Source organism: Palaemon carinicauda, chromosome 14 (genome assembly GCF_036898095.1).
Source record: "Palaemon carinicauda isolate YSFRI2023 chromosome 14, ASM3689809v2, whole genome shotgun sequence".
Classification (NCBI taxonomy): domain Eukaryota; kingdom Metazoa; phylum Arthropoda; class Malacostraca; order Decapoda; family Palaemonidae; genus Palaemon; species Palaemon carinicauda.
Window position 1 is genome coordinate 17,550,480 of NC_090738.1, and position 12,500 is coordinate 17,562,979.

General features: G+C 34.3%; 1 protein-coding gene across 2 annotated transcripts in view; it reads right to left on the minus strand.

Annotated features, from left to right (window-relative positions):
• LOC137653449 (mucin-20-like) overlaps positions 1 to 12,500 on the minus strand; it is a 174,240-nt gene that overhangs the window by 160,640 nt on the left and 1,100 nt on the right. The window lies entirely within an intron of this gene.

A 12,500-nucleotide genomic window follows, 5' to 3' on the forward strand; every position in this document is an offset into this window, starting at 1 on the left:
AGTAATCTAAACTCCGTTTTTAAATGGATATCTGTAGTAGGAACATAAAAATTTCAATTGCTAAAATTATTCGAGATTAATCAAAATGGTCGCACATATTGTCTCCAATATGTTTTTACGTAGAAAATGAAATAAACCGGGAGGAGCAAAAAGTGAATATCTGAGTGGTAAATACAACTATACAAATAAGCATATACTTATGAGAAAAGGAAATGTTGGTGAACCTGAGTATCTTGGGTACTTACTCTAAAGACCTATTTTCGAAATTTGAGAATATTCTATTCGCAGATTTAAGCCAATTTTTCCAGAGGTTCAAGGAAATTTTCTCCCAGGTTTGGGGACATCTTATTCCGGGGACTGAGGACATTCTGTACTAATGTCTGACGTTGCTTCTTACAAGGTTTGAAGATATTTTGTTCCAAGGATCAGCATTATTTTCCCCATATTTTTAACATTGTTTATAGGGTCACCACACGACGTAAGTTAACTATACCCTTCGACAGTGTCTCGAAACACAAGCTGGTGTACTCTTGAAAAAATAAAGGGGCTATGTTAGCACACCAAAGTGTTATATGTCTTAAAAAGGCCTGGTGTGGATCTTTGGAATCTATCAAAACGACAAAAACTAACCCCTAGACCCAAAGTCCTTATTTTCCTATGAAAATAGGAAACCATCTTTCATTCAATTGTTTCTCAGTAATTCAAGTGTCCATGTTATATCATTTAGGACTAAAATTAAAACATTACCATTTCCATCACTTTTTTCTATCTCGTTCCATTACCCTTAATACCATACATATCTCTTGGTTCTCGCTTTGTTTTGTTAATGAAAGAAACTTTTCCAAAGATTTTAAAGGTTATAGGAACTGAAATAGCTACGATCAACTTTTAAAGTAAAATATTTGGTTAAAGATGCATTTTCTTCCTCTGAAACAGAATAAATATAAAATTATTTGTGTACTGATCCAATTGAAACTATTCAGTTATGTGACAAATATACAAAAGAGCTTCTTATCCTTTTTTCCTCTGATATACTTTTTTGTACAACATATATTATGAAAATTATTCATATCCCAAGGGCCCTCAGTGATAATGGAGTGGTCCCCCTTTACACTTTGTTCACAGAAAACGTATTTCACCCCTGACTTTACTATTTCTTTACTACCTATACTATTTACTTTTCTGTGTTTATATATTACTACGCTGTTACTTAGCTACAACAGTTGTCTTTTCGTGTTAAATCATATGAAAGCTCTAAGGTTTAATATAATCATACATAAGCTCAACTAAGAAAATCATGACATCGCAATGGTTCCAGGTGACTCGCATAAAGTCTAAATTTGGATGAAACGTATCGGGGGATCTGTTGGGTGGATTCGTGTGTCCGGGGGAGTAGAATGAGACGGCGAGACCCCGTCCCACCCCACACCAACATCAGCTGATCGTCTGTTGTTGTCATGACGCGGCAGCTTATCCCTGAAGGACGTATGCTTTGAAGTGCATGAACTCTGCGAGTGGCTTTACTTGGAGGAATCTTCATACAGCTCGATATTCGGCTTATTTTGCACTGTGTAATGACACTCGCAAGACTTTTAGACATTTGGCCATGTTTTAAAGAGTTCGGTCTCCGTCTCTTCTACTTTAATAAACTAAAGGTTAGCTCCTGTGTCGGGGCGATGATGAATCGGCAAACTCTCACCCTATTCGCGAGCATGTTTTATTTATACGTCAACATTTCTAGGCGGAACAGGTCTTCGAGCTGCGTAAATAACAAGCCCTCGCGATTCCCGATCAATTACTCGGGTGTAGAAAATACGTCACTTTTAGATTCAGCGTGTAGTTTTCATTCAGCGAGATATTATTGAAATAATTCTTGAGATTGCTCCGGGAAAAAACTTCCGTGCAAACTGTTCGTCTTTATTCATCACTGACTACGGAGTTTGTTTGATAAAACTTAATCTCTCTCTCTCTCTCTCTCTCTCTCTCTCTCTCTCTCTCTCTCTCTCTCTCTCTCTCTCTCTCTCTCTCTCTCATTAAATAATAATAATAATAATAATAATAATAATAATAATAATAATAACTATAATAATATTGATAATAACAATAATAATAAATCAATGCTCTTAAATAATCATAGGAATGGGGATAAAGAAATAAGCTGCTAATACATGGTCACAGGAGCTGCAGCTGCCTATGTAAGCAGAGCAATTTGGGCCTGTGCTTGCACCATTTCCAAGCAGCTTCAAGTATAGAAAACGTTACTAACACTTTATCAGAGATTCTTTGTGGTTTAACATATTTTCGATTCGTCTTCGTATTTACTTAAAAAAAATAAAAAAAACAAACACATACAACAGACGACCATCAATAGCATGTTATATTTCACAAACATTCATATTATTATTATTATTATTATTATTATTATTATTTGCTAAGCTACAACCCTAGTTGGAAAAGCAAACTCCTATAATATCAGAGACCCCAACAGGGAGAATAGCCCAGTGAGGAAAAGAAACAAGGAAAAATAAAACATTAAAAGAACAGTAACAGCATTAAAATAAATGTTTCCTACACAAACTATAAAGACGTTAACAAAATAAAAGGAAGAGAAATTAGATAGAATAGCGTGCCCGAGTGTTCCCTCAAGCAAGAGAACTCTAACCCAAGACAGTGGATGACATGGTTTAATGGCTTAATTAATTTGTGAACATTCATAACGTGCTAACGCAATGAACTTGAACGAATGATATATATCAAGAAAGAAATTATAAACATATCGTAATCGATTTCCGATTTGTTCGTTTACGAACCGTATATAGACACAGGGACAAGTCCAATCATAGGAAAGGGTGGGCTTCAGGGAGTAGGGAAAATCACTCTCAACCCAAGGGATCTTCCTATATTACTAACAAGAACCCCCGCCCCCTTACCATCACTGTATACATCCCCCTCCCGGGAGGTCCCATCCTAGAAAACAAGCCCTCCGATGTCCCCTCCAAGAACATCACGCTCCCCCTCCTATACCTCTTGTTAAATCCAACACTCCCTCCTTCGAAAGAGCTCTCTCTCTCTCTCTCTCTCTCTCTCTCTCTCTCTCTCTCATTTGTCCCGTAGCATGCTTTCGCCTTACTCTATATCCCATCCCCCTTTAGACTCTCTCTCTCTCTCTCTCTCTCTCTCTCTCTCTCTCTCTCTCTCTCGAGAGAGAGAGAGAGAGAGAGAGAGAGAGAGAGAGAGAGAGAGAGAGAGCTACCCGACACCAAGCTGTCCTTGAATATTTCCCTTTGCATTCTTATTACTTTTTAGTGCTGCTAATTGATGTTTTTTTTTTAACATACTGTATATATCACTTCCCTTGATCGTATGCAATCAATAGCAAAACTCGACATCTACACACACACACACACACACATACTAATATTATATATATAAATCGTTATGTATGTACATTACTATATACTGTATATAAATTGAGTTATAAAACTACTCCGTTCGATTTACCCTTGAACATTATTACATCATCTGTACTTTCTCCCTCAATTCAGATTCCTCGGTGACTCAAATGTTTATATATATATATATATATATATATATATATATATATATATATATATATATATATAAATATATATATATATATATGTGTGTGTGTGTGTGTGTGTGTGTGTGTGTGTATTCTTGTAATAGATTTCAGTTTTTAATACTAACAAAGTTGATCGGAAAATTTCCATACATGGAGCTGGTCTGATCGCTGTACAATAGACAAATTCGGGGGAGGCGGTAATAGGTGTACACGTCTGGTATTTAGGGTGACCAGGGTGAGAGAGCAGAGCAGATGGGATATGGTCAGACGTTGACCTTGCTTTTTCTATAAAGAAATTCCCTCAGAAACGGAACACGGTACGTGGAGGGTAGGTTTGAGAGAACAGTAATATTCCCAGTAGTAATTCCAGAATTTATTAAGGAAGTGTAATTTAGTATTAAAAAAAAAAAAACAGTGGGATGATAAGAGTGTTGCGCAGTGACCGTTCCCCCCTTTCACCCACAAATCCCCCAACCTATCCCCTAACCCCATCCCAACCTGAGCCCCGAAGGGGCCCTTGATTGACACTGCTGCACACAACACCCTCTACCGTTTTTCCCTCTTTCCTTTCTTTAAGCAAAGACCTTATATTGTTACCCTTACCCGAATCATTCATTTGTGTCCTTTAGAACATAGTAAGGATAACCAGGACCACAATGAAACGGCTGAAAAGCAACGGTAAAACACAACGGGAAAAGGCGTTTTAAGCGGAGGTGTGTCCCGTATAACGGGGTTTAAGCCGCGTTCAGTGTCCAACTTGATCAGTGGTGTCCCGAAAAGTGGGATCGGTTAGTCAGCGACGGGAACCGCACTGCTGCTGCACAGGGAGTCGCCTCTCCTCCTCCTTCTTCTTCTTCTTCTCCTTCTTCTATACTTCCTACACAATACTGTGGAGTCTATCAAATTCCTATTGATTTTTTATGCAGCGGAACCACAGGGATAACTGTAATAATCGAAATTAATTATTTCGTTAATCGGGCAATTTCCCATGATCCGATGTGTTGCCATTAATGAAGGTCAAGGAATCTTCAAATAAATGTGCCCAAATCACCTAATTGGCAACTCTGCCGTGTTGGTCTGGAACCAGCTCAAGAAGAACACTTCTAAGTGACGAAAATGAAGTCAAATACTAAAATACACATTAATTTACCCTCAATCTTTAGGTAATGGTCTCCAATAACAACCGAAAATACTAATGAATATAAACGATAGAGTCGAAGGCATCAATTCTAGGGAAGGGGGATAATATATCTCGCTGCCTTGTAAAAGTTTGAATGAATGATGCCTTGTGGTGTATATTATTATCATTTCTCGCAACTAGAGTGGAACTCTCTCTCTCTCTCTCTCTCTCTCTCTCTCTCTCTCTCTCTCTCTCTCTCTCCAATACTTTTTATCAAAGAAAGCTACAGTAAGAAAAGAACGTAAAGAAATAAAACATACAAAAAGTTATCATAAGAAGTGCGTGAACAAAAATGTTACAGCTGAAGACAAGTCATTTAAACGTAGCTCTTTAAAAACTTCACTTACCGGATAATGAATCCGCATCTGAAGGAGACTTATGGACGGACACACACACAGGAGAGAGAGAGAGAGAGAGAGAGAGAGAGAGAGAGAGAGAGAGAGAGAGAGAGAGAGAATGCTTCACATTCTTCGCTTTCGCCATAAAAGAAAAAAAGGAGAAAACATCTTGCCTCACTAAACCCATTCGCCCCCTCCCCCCTCCACCATTCGCTTTACCTTCGACTCATGACTACACACGCCATTTTTCCCTCTGGCACTGCCGATTGCATTTCCCTCTTAAATGCCGTATTCCAAAGTCATATCATATTGCTCCTTTTAACTAACTGCACTGTAGGCGGGATAAATAGGCAGCAACAATGAAATTTTCTGACCAAGGTCATAGCACGTTCGTCATCATCGCCAGCAGCCTGTGATAGACGTCATCATCACCAACAGACTTGCCTAACCACCTAAACCCCTCCCCACACCCCTATCCTATTACCAAGACCAACCAGCTACCAGCTACCCCCTCCCCTCTAACACCACCACAAGTCACCGGCCCCCACTGACTGACTAAACACGTCAACGGGTCAATACTCAAGACAAATTGATAAATGTAACGCTGCTACTTTTATTCCTATGCCATCCCGTTGCGTAATTCAGCTGTGCATTGTTCATTATGATCCATAAAGCTGTTTAAAAATTTCGAGAGGTTTCTCCAGAGTTATGATAGATATGGTTTCGAGAGATTTAGACTGGGAGAATATTATCCACTTGGTATTATAAAAAAGCAAAAATCCCTACTTGAAATTTAAAAGAATAATGTTAATATTATTAATACTAAATAATTGTTAATGATAGATAGAGTTTAAGAGCCCATATCTAATTCTAATCTATGAATGTCATAAGTACATTTATGCTATGTTACCATTTTCTTTTCAATGGATAAAGTGAAACTCGAGGAGATACAGGCAAATTTAACTTGAAACTTATAAACCTTTTCTGTTCACAAGCAGTGTCTCTTGAGTGAGCTTAAGTGAGACATGCATTGCACTAGCTCTCAGAAACAACGTTCATAGTAGTCACGGTAGAAAGTTGTAAATATGGATCAAGATTTAAAATAATTTTCTCTATATATATTCTAAATAAAACTGATTCAGATGAGTCTTAAAACTTTTTCATAATTTCTCCTCATTCTTTTCAAACTTCCTTTCTATAAAAGCTGCGGAAAAAAAAATACAGGAACTAACTTTTTCTCCCATTATTGGTTAACTATGTCTGTAAACTATCACTCCATGTTCTTTTCCTCTTTCTTTCAATAACTGCTAATTTCTGAACAGTTCGTATTACACTCAAGCTTGTCAAAGTCGGTGCCAAACCCTCGAATGCCACTGTGGACGCGTACAGAATCTACAGATAAAACATTTAATAGGCTTAGCAACTTTTATAATATTAAGCTGATGAGTGTGATTTTTATATTTAACATTATTTTCATCATTTCGTTCTGAATGTTAGCGTTATACTTTCATCTAAGAATTATATATGGCAGAGCCTGTTCCTTGGAGGTTCAAGGTTACATTACCCATCACCTTAAATGGAGTTCTCTTGGTTGAGGGTACACTGGGGCAGACTTTTCTAACTCATTTCTCCTATTGCTTTTTAAAATTTCTATTGTCTATATATCTAAGATGTTTTAATATTACTGTTCTTAAAATATTTCATATTCATTACTTCTCTTGCAGTTTATCTACTTATTTCCTTTCCTCACTGAGCTTTTTCCCTGTTGGAGCCCTGGGGCTTAGAGCATCCTGCTTTTCCAACTAGGGTTGTAGCTAAGTAAGTAATTATCAATAATAATAATAATAATAATGATAATAATAATAATAATAATAATAACTCGTCGTCGGTAATAACCCTGCAATGCGCATGCTAAACACTATTGCTAATTTATCGAAAATGTTAAAGTGTACCATAAACTTCTGTTGGTTTGATGCGTTACCAATGCCTTACATTTTCTTTGCAGTGAAAGCGCATATTTTTCCTGTTGGAGCCGTGGGTCCTGTAGCATCCTGATTTTCCATCTAGGGCTACTGGTTAGATGATAATAATAATAATGATAATAATAATAATAATAATAACAAGTCCCATTTTCTAATTGCTTTTGGCATCCATTACGGGTCTGTCCTATTTCCTGCTCTTTTCTTCCACTTCAAGAATGATCATTCATTTCTTATTCACCAATACTCTCAAAAATCTACTTTTCACAATTTTCCTGTTATGGTTGCCGTTAGATTTTATCAATATTTCCTTTCCAAGTTAATGAAAATTATCACAATCCTTTGCACTGGAACTCGCAAGCAATCTTGCAACTAAACTGTAACAAACCACATTTTAAATTTCTGCCAAGGATTGGTCTTAAAGCTTACGGTAACCATGCGATTTGAAGACCTGCAACTTATCATGAGTAAATATTTAGCCTACAGGGCATAAGTACACAGTGTATGTTGAATAATAAGTGCCCTTGGCTAACACCACAAATTGCATGGTATCGATAAAAACAAATATTACTCTACTTCCAAGCATCTCACAAAAATAAATATGTTGAAGAAAACTGTCTGAAATGGTGAATCTATACTGATTTGCGCCACAGGACAGGATTAGAATTTTCTCCTGCCAGTGTCAACAGTTCTTTGACTGGGCACTCCTCGACCTTGAGACGCGTCGTATTAATATTCCAAGCCACACACACACACACACACACACACACACACACACACATATATATATATATATATATATATATATATATATATATATATGTGTGTGTGTGTGTGTGTGTGTGTGTGTGTGTGTGTGAAAAAGCTAGCCCCGGTCGCATCTACTTGTCCGCAGCAGATGCTGGTATCATTTACGAATGAGCAAACTCGTGGGCGGTAGGCCTAGAACGAAACCCAAACCTAACAAAGTCGAGGGACCTATTACACAAACGCACATACACGACAGGGCATAAGAAATTGCTTTTCAAGTGAGAGAACAAATGTAAACGCACTTCGGAAGACAATTCGCTCGAAAAAAAAATGAAAAAGAAATAACATGAGTATGTTAGGCATTAAGAAAGATGGCCGAGAACATGCCACCAACGCTCCCCCTCTGCGCCCTCCCCTACTTTCTACCAAGTATCCACCACATCCTTTTAAATTCCCCCCCAAAAGAGATGACTCAGGGTAATAGGTAATGAAAACTTTGTCCGAGTTAATGCCCATAAACAAGAATCTCGTGTCAAGTGTAGCGATTGTTAAATTATTTACAAAGGTTTATTGTCAAGTTTTAATCGATTGGTCGAACTTATGTGCAGCGTCATGACTTGGGCAAAAAGGAGATTAGCAGATTCCTGGGTTTCGTGTGAAGCGATGGCGCTGTGCAAGACTTCTTTTCGTGTAGTATTCTACATTGAAATATTTATTATGCTTGTGCAGTTTCTCAGTCATCTGATTACACTATCTAGTGATGAAAATAGTAATAATAACGATAACAGGTTTTTCGTGTTCTGCATTTGCAGAAAGTGATGGAGTTTTGTTTGACTACAATAATAATAATAATAATAATAATAATAATAATAATAATAATAATAATACACTCTCGTACATACTGTGACACCTACTAAAACAGGTTTCTTTTCAAATCTCTAGGCCTAGACGGCTTTAACCCGGGAACTTCCGCATTAAAAATGTACCGGCTGAGTTTAGTACCGGTCGCATGTATCTGATACAAATTCAGGTTAGGGTACACTGTTAGAAACAAGATCTATATATAGACCTTGATTAGAAATAAAAATATAGTTGGAGAGACAGAATGAGTCGGCAGAATTAAGCATTTGCGATAAAAACGACGGGAATTTTCAGCCTGTCATTGGTTGTAGAATGAGACTGGGTAGAGTTAAATTGCTATTATAAAGGTACAAACTCGAATTGCATTAGTACCTGGGACATACATATTAATAATTACAGAGAGATAAAGACTACCTCGACTTCGATAGTAGAGAGAGAGAGAGAGAGAGAGAGAGAGAGAGAGAGAGAGAGAGAGAGAGAGAGAGAGAGAGAGAGTAAAATCGTAGCTTTACAGGTAATCAAAGTATCAGGAGCTGAATTGGCCGGTTTATGTCAAATGTTTTGTTAACACGTATAACTAGTCGCGGGTTTCATCTTTTGATAGGGCCGAAAAAATGTAAAAGAATTATAGTTTTGTTACTTTGCAAGGTTTGACCATTTTAACACCCAATTCTTACAAACCATTAGACAAGCTAATCGGGTCTCTAATGAATAAACTATACACACATTGTATATATTATATCATCATCATCTCCTACGCCTCTTGACGCAAAGGGCCTTGGTTAGATTTCACCAGTCGTCTATATCTTGAGCTTTTATTTCAATACTTCTTCATTTATATATATATATATATATATATATATATATATATATATATATATATATATATATATATATATATATATATATATATACAGTGAATATATATACATATATATATTTCATATATATCCATATATACTGTATATACATACACATATATACTGTATATATATACATATATACTGTATATATATACATACATATATATATATATATATATATATATATATATATATATATATATATATATATATATATATATACTGTATATATCTGTTCAAATTTCAGGAGAGAGCCTTGATAAGTAAAAACAAGTACCGATTAATAATGGAAAATCGATTCCATCCTGTTCTGTAGTCATATCTAGGGGAAATACCTTTATTATTTGATTGGTTGAATAATAACTTTTTCCCCTACACAAATATATCCGGATAAATTCCTCATAGATCAGCGAATGTTCACTCAACCTTCAAGAGGTTATTTTGAAGGAATTTATTAGTGTATGTGAAGATTCTGCTTTGAAAAATTAAAAAAATATATATCTATAATAACGTAGTTAATCGACTCTCTACTAACTTACTTTACCTAAGATATACTTTATGTATTTTTATACTTTAATACATTTTGTACCTGTAAATACCACTGACTGATAATGAGGTATTTCTGTGCAACACAGAGTTGACTCATAACCACTTGGAATTAAGTAAGACTTTATTAGTATGTAGAGAAAGAACAATTATTAAGTTCAAGAAAATCCATGAGATAAGAGATAATAATAATAATAATAATAATAATAATAATAATAATAATAATAATAATAATAATAATAATAATAATTTCAAAATTATTATTTTTATTATTATTATTATAATATTAATAATAATAATAATAATAATAATAATAATAATAATAATAATAATAATGATAATAATTTCAAAATTATTATTTTCATTAATAACAATAATAATAATAATAATAATGATGATAATAATAATAATGATAATAATAATAATAATAATAATGATAATAATAATAATAATAATAATTATTATAATAATAATAATAATAATAATAATTATAATAATAATAATAATTATAATAATAATAATAATTATAATAATAATAATGATAATAATTTCAAAATTATTATTTTCATTAATAACAATAATAATAATAATAATAATAATAATAATAATGATAATAATAATAATAATAATAATAATGATAATAATAATAATAATAATAATTATAATAATAATAATAATAACAATAATTATAATAAAGAAGAAAATTGAAGAAAAAATTTAATTTACAGAGAAATAACAAATAATCCCTATATTACTTGGTCTCATAGATATGTACTTTACAGCCATATGATCTTCCTAATCGGGTAGTTGAATCAGTAGAACTTCAGAAGTTCGAAGTTGGAGCAAATGTTTTTATGTTGACCAGGCTGACACGAGTCTTTTTATAGTTTATATATGACATATCTGTTTTTGACGTTGTTAATAGTTTATAAAGGACTTATCTCTTTTGACGTTGTTACTGTTTTTAGAATGATTTACTGTTAATTTATTCTCATCATTTATTTATTTCCTTATTTCCTTTCCTCACTGGGATAATTTTCCCTGTTGGAGCCCTTGGGCTTATAGCATCTTGCTTTTCCAACTAGGGTTGTAGCTTGGCTAGTAGTAATAATAATAATAATAATAATAATAATAATAAAAATATGTGTTTTTACAAAGGTGATTTTTATATCGAGATGTCTGTCTGATTTCGTCAGCAAATCTAAACTAAAAAGATTTTGCCACAGTAGGCTACTACGTTAGTGGAACTGGGATCCTCAACATTACACTTGAGAGAGAGAGAGAGAGAGAGAGAGAGAGAGAGAGAGAGAGAGAGAGAGAGAGAGAGAGAGAGAGAATCTTCTATAAAACCAAATTCCATTTATCTGAAAGCAAATACGATGGTCAAAGGATGAAGTTTAATCTGAATAACAAATACATTTTATAACAAAAAACATTATATGTTTCATAGGGTTTCAACTACTGGTGCATTAAAAAAAAGGTGGATGTATGTTCTGGGCCTGACTAGTCTATTTTTCTTAATATCATAGCGGAAAAGCTGTGTATATTTACGGAAGAGTTTGTCACAAGAGTGCCTCATGCTGGCTACTATAAAGAGATAGGAATATGACTTTTTAGAGAAGGGAAATGTTTAAGTGGATGGATTACTCCGTTTTTACAGACGTTCGAGACCATACTCTCAGTACCCTTAAATCTTGCTCAGTACACTCAGCGTTAAGCCTGTTTCATATAAAAGCGGAGGAACATTAAACGCTTTCATGGTGGATACATACTTTTGGTGCATCTTAATACGAAACTAAAATAATTATTTTTCTAAAAAAGTTAATTCTTTATTTCTCGGTTGTTTTTTCATATTGGACTATAGGTCTTCTTGCCTCTTGATTTTACCAATTAGGACTGCAACTTGTTTTCTAAATAATAATAATAATAATAATAATAATAATAATAATAATAATAATAATAATAATAATAACTTTATCGAAAAAGTACTGCATTATCAGTTGTGCTTAATCATGGCACTATAAAAGCAAGGACCAAAGGATGAACATAAAAACTTAAAAAGACGTAGAAATAATATCGCTATAACAATAAAGAACAACGAACTATTAGAACAAACTGCTACATCTACAAGAGCCTACAAGCGAGTAGCTCAACCCTTTTCAAAAATTGACGTAATCCTTACTAAGTGAGCTGCGCTTTTAAAAAGGAATTTCGATGATAGAAGAGATTATACAAAGATTATACACATCTAATTTAGACAGAAGAATTTACCCACACTTCAAGACGATGGTTAAACACGACGACACAGCAAAATCTGAATGGAAATCCGACAATGTTGGTCACTAGAATTTTTTTTCTTTTTTTTTCTTTTTTTTTCAAATACGAACGCAACGGAATGGA